The sequence below is a fragment of the Rana temporaria genome, chromosome 3 (genome assembly GCF_905171775.1).
Source record: "Rana temporaria chromosome 3, aRanTem1.1, whole genome shotgun sequence".
Classification (NCBI taxonomy): domain Eukaryota; kingdom Metazoa; phylum Chordata; class Amphibia; order Anura; family Ranidae; genus Rana; species Rana temporaria.
The window spans coordinates 65,626,965-65,633,274 of NC_053491.1; positions in this window are offsets into that span (position 1 = coordinate 65,626,965).

The following is a 6,310-nucleotide window of genomic DNA, read 5'->3' on the forward strand; positions in this document are numbered from 1 at the left end:
TTGCTAATTTAATGCAAAAAAATTAAGCTTTAATGTCACCTTAAATTGTTTATTTAGCACTTTAGTTGGAGTTTTCTTTATGCATTTAGGAAACCATCATTACATATATTACACAGTATACAGTTCTATGCGTCTTCACAACTTGCTTCAGTATCATCCTAGCACAAACTATGATAAGGGCTCATTGTAGTAACAAGCAGCCCTATTCATTGCAGTGCAGTACTATTCATTGCGAATGGCCCTCCAATGCACATATACAGAACATTAAGGAAATCCACACTTGCCTTATAACACACTGCAAATACTCTGGGAGTCATTTATCAATTCTATCTTACAGCCAGGCAATGCTAAATAGGAGCGGTGAGACAGATTATGTAACAGATTTACTACCAGGTTACAGCTTCATTAATACATTCCTTCCTAACTTGCATATAAATCTGAACTTGATCACTTCTTCATTGTAAATCTGAGTAGAGCAGTCTCTCAACTTTTTTTGCCCCTGAGGAATCTTTGAAATAATTGTCAGTTTTTTGGGGGAGCCCCTGCTAAAAGCATAGCATAGAGTGAATGGGCCCTAAACAAAAATGTGACTAATATTGGATACATTCTGTAGCAAGAATCATAAAGTGTGTTTGTTTTCGCATCATTTGTTCCATTAATATTTCTAATTAAGGTAAAAAACCTTCTGCATACAACTCCCCTCCCAGCCCCTCCTAAATACTTACCTGAGCCCGATCTAGATCCAGCAATGTGCACAAGAGTAGCAGCTCTCTCTCCTCATAGGACAGAGAGGCAGTAGCAGGAGCCATTGGCTCCTACTGCTATCAATCACAGCCAATGAAGAGAGAGCTTCTCTCTGTGTGTCAATGGGCACACTGAAATATGAAAACCTTGTGCCAAAATAAATATATAAACAATAACCAGGAAGCTTCTCCCAAAAAAAGTAAACTACTATGCAATGTACTGGGCTTCCTGGTGATCTAGCAATTACGAAACGTACGTCAAGTCGCCTTCCGGTCACTTCACTTCCGGGTCTGAGTTTCAGGTTTTGTCTTACAAGGGAGTGGAACGCACACCGACCTTCTAGCGCAAGCGTGGCGTTGTGCAGCTCCCTACAAACTTTCTCACAGGTCATCCCAGTGCCGGTGTTCTGTTGACAAGTGTCCGAGTATCCAATAGTGCCCGGGTGGAACTGCGCATGCGCTGCACAGAGCCACAGAACAGCTGAGTTTACGATCAGCTATTGTCTCGTGTGGCTGAAGCACGTTCATGTAGGTGAGGGGCGGATATTTAGAAGAAGGGATCAAATTTTTCAATGATGGACAGTGCTGGGGGCGGAATGTTTATCGATGGCCAAAGAAATCTGCGAAATATATCATTATCTGCTATTCATTTTGAATGCTTGTGGGGCGTGTTTAGTCAATTGAGTGGCGGCTTTTTCTATATTAGAGAAAGATTTCTTTAGCAGATTTGTTTGGCCATCGACAAAAATTCCGCCCCCAGCACTGGCCATTATTAAAATATCCGCACCCTTCATGTAAATATTCGCCCCTCTCCTACATGAACGTGCCTCGGCAACGCTAGACAACAGCTGATCGTAAACTCTGCTGTTCTGAGGCTCCGTTCTGTGCATACGTGGCGCCCGGTGACGTACAACACATACGACGGCACTATAAAGGGGAAGTTTCAAGTTCCATTCAGATGGCGCCACCCCTTTGGCTGCTTTTGCTGATTTTGTGTTAGTAAAAGTTTGGTAAGAGACGATTTTCCCTTTTCAGTCTTCGTGCTTTTCAGTCTGTTACAGCGTGACGAATGTGCTATCTCCATTACAAACGCTAGTTTTACCATAACGAGTGCTCCAGTCTCATAACCTGCTTCTGAGCATGCACATTTTTTTCCCCGTAGTTAAAGCCTACACATGACCGTTTTTCACAACATGAAAAAAGACAACGCGAAAAACGACTAAAAAAAAATAGAGCATGTTCTACATTTTTAATGGCCATTTTTCATGTTGAGAAAAATGCTCTGGAGCCTACACACGATCGTTTTTAATGACCAATTAAAAAAATTGCATTTTTTGCGTCATGAAAAACGGTCTTGTGTACGCGGCATAACACCATCTCCGGTTCTCAGTGGCTCACTGAGAGGCTGAGCTGGATACTGGTCCATGCATGTGGGCAGATCCAGGGCCGGATTTGCTCTCCCTACCGCCCCAAGGCCAGGTTCCGCAATGCACCCCCTCCCTGCCAACCGAACCCCCCCCCCCAAATCAACGGAGAATGAGCGACACGGTCAGTTAAAATTTGTTTTGTTTTGTTTTTTTACCACTTTTTTTTGTTTATTATTAGTAGCTTGTCGCTTACTTTTTTTAATTTTTGCATAATTTTCTTATTATTTTCCTTATTATTTTTCTTATTCTTTACATTTTTGTTTTATTAATTTAATTATTATTTGAAAATTATTTATTTATTTTTTATCATTTTTTTTTCACTTAACTTTTTTGCTATCACACAGGAGAAAACAATTCCCTGTGTGATAGCAATTGGAGGTGACATGTTCTCTTTATTGACCCTGTCACCTCCAAAACAGGAGTCCTAGCACTGTGTTAGAACTCCTGTCACAGCTGAGATGGGAAGAGCACAGCTCTCCCCTCTCTCTGTGTACATCGGCAGCAGGGACAGGAGACAGACTCAGTGGCTGGGGGGAGGACGGAGTCCCAAAGACAGAGCCAACAAAGAGAGGTATGTGGGGTTCGGCGACATCACCGCAATCACTTGTTAACGAGCGAGCGGATTCCCCCATAACTTACCGCCCTTAACTGTATGTTCCGGGCGTCAGGGGACTCCATGTCACTGCCGCCCCTTGGCGCCCTGCCGCCCCAAGGCCTGGCCTCAGTGGCCTTGTGGGAAATCCGGGCCTGGGCAGATCTAGACTTCATTGTCGCAATCTTGCCCAATCCTGGACCGGCTCCGTGACATCAGCTGACAGCAGGCTTCAGCCCACTGTCTACTGAAAACGGGTCACAGGAGTGCAGAAGAACTGCCATCCTGTGATCCACAGGAGAAGCACAGCCAAATGAGCTTTGGTTGTACTCCTTTAAGTAGATATATAGAGAAGAATCAGAAATGTTTCCAAATATAAAACCAGCCTAGTCACGAAAAGGTGAAAACATTCAGTAAAAAAAAGCCATAAGCGGGGCAATCATGTCGACAACAATTGCCATATGGCATCTGTTTACCGAGAAAAACAAATTTAATGAAACATCTAACTGCCTTGTGTTTTGTTGAGTAGGCTGCTGTAGTCTTTTTTCTTGTTCAAACAATAATCAAAGGATAGTAATCTACAAGGTACTCATGATTAATCTTGTTGCCATGACAAAAAGCTTTGGGGTATTATCTTTAAAAAAAAAAAAAATTGGACAGCTACATTTACAGTGCTAACAAAATGTTCTAAAAGTAAGAGGATTAGGTGAAATAACCTGGCAATATCAGAGACGATTTACATTGTTAAATTGTGTTGGTTGTACAGTATTTCCAACAACAAAACACAGTTTTCTTATAAAACCATAAAATATATTATTGTTATTGTAATCATTCGACCATCAACGTGCAATTAAACAATATGTCAACCCAAAAACAAAACTTTTATACGTCGGCGTAGCCTGAATCGGCGGGCGTAAGGCGCCTAATTCAAATGTGTTTGAGGGGGGCGTGTTTTATGTTAATGGCGCTTGACCTCACGTTTTTTACGTTTTTTGTGCTGCGCATGCGCCGGGCGCCTACATCTACCAGTGTGCATTGCGGCTAAGTACGCCGCACGGGCCTATTGATTTTGACGTGGACGTAAACAACGTAAATCCCGATTCACGGACGACTTACGCAAACGACGTAAAAAATTTGAATTTCGACGCGGGAACGGCGGCCATACTTGACATTACTATTCCAATAGGGCCTAGCTCTAACTTTACGCGGCCTATCTCTTACGTAAACGGCGTAAAAGTACTGCGTCGGCTGGGCGTATGTTCGTGAATCGGCGTATCTCCTCATTTACATATTCTACGCAGACCGCAATGGAAGCGCCACCTAGCGGCCATCCAAAATATTGCAATCTAAGATAGGACGGCGCAAGCCGTCGTATCTTAGATATGTTTAAGCGTATCTCTGTTTGAGCATACGCTTAAACATAAGTCGGCGTAGATTCTGAGTTAGGTCGGCTTATCTACTGATAAGTCGGCCTAACTCTTACTGAATCTACCTATATGACATTTTCAGCAAGTACAGAATATACCTGTTGATCTTGCCAAAAATTAATTGTCCATGCAACTTCATGTAAACTGAAGTGGAAGAACGAACAATGTTATCTTACTTCTTTTAAGTACTAATCTCCCCACCCATTATGTAATGGAGATAAATAGAGAAAGACATCCAGCTTGAGTGACAACCTGAGAGAAGGTCCAGCCCAATGAACCACAATGGTTCTCTCCATTAATTCAGTAGAGTGCACATAGCCCTCCTAAGACAAGTGTTAGGCCCCGCACACACGACCGAGTTTCTCGGCAGAATTCAGCCAGAAACTCGGTTCAGAGCTGAATTCTGCCGAGAAACCCGGCCGTGTGTACACTTTCGGCCGAGGAAGCCGACGAGGACCTCGGCGAGGAAATAGAGAACATGTTCTCTATTTCCTCGTTGTTCAATGGCAAAAGTCGGCCCGCCGAGTTCCTCGGCGGCTTCCACACTGAACTCGACGAGGAACTCGATGTGTTTGGCACGTCGAGTTCCTCGGTCGTGTGTACGGGGCCTCACTTGCAGGATCACCAGTTGTAAAATAACCTGAAAAAAGTACACAAATGCAACCCCCACTAACAATCGGTAACCTAAAGTTGGATTTTTCATTATGCTAGCGTTATCAGAAAATGTAATCGTTAACCAATGATCTTATAATGGGACTACGATAGTGTGGCAGAAAATCTAACACTAAGGCCGAGTACTCACGATCAAACATGTCCGATGAAACCGGTCCGCGGACCGTTTTCATCGGACATGTCTGCCCAGGGACTGCCCGGGGACTTCTGTTCGATGGCCGTACACACCATCGAACAGAGGTCCGCGCGTAAACAATACGCGGGGCGTGTCCGCGGTGTCGCCGCGTCGATGACGCGGTGTCGCCGCGACAATGACGCGGCGACGTGGGCGGCCTGCCTTTAAAAGGCTTCCACGCATGCGTCAAAGTCATTCGACGCATGCGAGGGATGGCGGGCGGCAGGACATGTACGGTAGTACATGTCCGGGCGGACAGGTTTCCAGCGGACTGTTTTAAAGCAAGTCCAGGAAACAGTTGTCCGCTGGAAACCTGTCCGATCCGCCCGAAAATGGTCCGCTCGGGCCAACACACGGCCAAACATGTCTGCTGAAACTGGTCCGCGTGAGTCGTGAGTACGGGGCCTAACTGACACTGGGTGGGAACTGACTGACACTGCCATCACCAGTGACACTAATAAAGTGATCAGTGCTAATAATATACACTGTCACTGTACTAATGTCACTGGCTGGGATAGGTTAACAATTGGGGTAATTAAGGGGCTGTGATTCGTCCCAGCCATGAATCCTTGGAGGGGATCTGTTGACAAACTCCGGCTGTGTCAATTCACAGGGGAGTAGGCGGACGGGGAGCACACGCACTTCCATCCTGGAAACTGCATCCGACATACAGGCATATTTTACTTTTATTGCAGCAGGTCCAAAAACAGTTGTACTATGGGGTAGATTTACTAAAGACAGATCGCAGTTGCTCCAGAGCTTAGTAGATTGGGTAAAGCTTCATTTTGCAAAGAATACCCAATCACATGAAAGGAAAAAAAAAAAAAACAGCATGGGGCAGATCCACATACCTACGCTGCGCCCGGCGCAGATGTGAGATACGCTACGCCGCTGTAACTTACTTTGCAAATCTTTGAATCCTGAAAGAATTCGCGCCGTAAGTTACGGCGGCGTAGTGTATCTCTCGCGGCATAAGGGCGCGGAATTCAAATGCGGCGAGTAGGGGGCATGTTTCATTTAAATGAAGCGCGTCCCCGCGCCGAACGAACTGCGCATGCCCCGTTCGTCAAAACTCCCAGGGTGCATTGGTCCAAATGACGTCGCAAGGACGTCATTGTTTTCGTCGTGAACGTAAATGGCGTCCAGCCCCATTCACGGACGACTTACGCAAACAACGTAAAATTTTCTAAATTATACGCGGGAACGACGGCCATACTTAACATTGAGTATGCCACCAGATAGCAGCTTTAACTATACGCCGGAAAAAGCCGAAC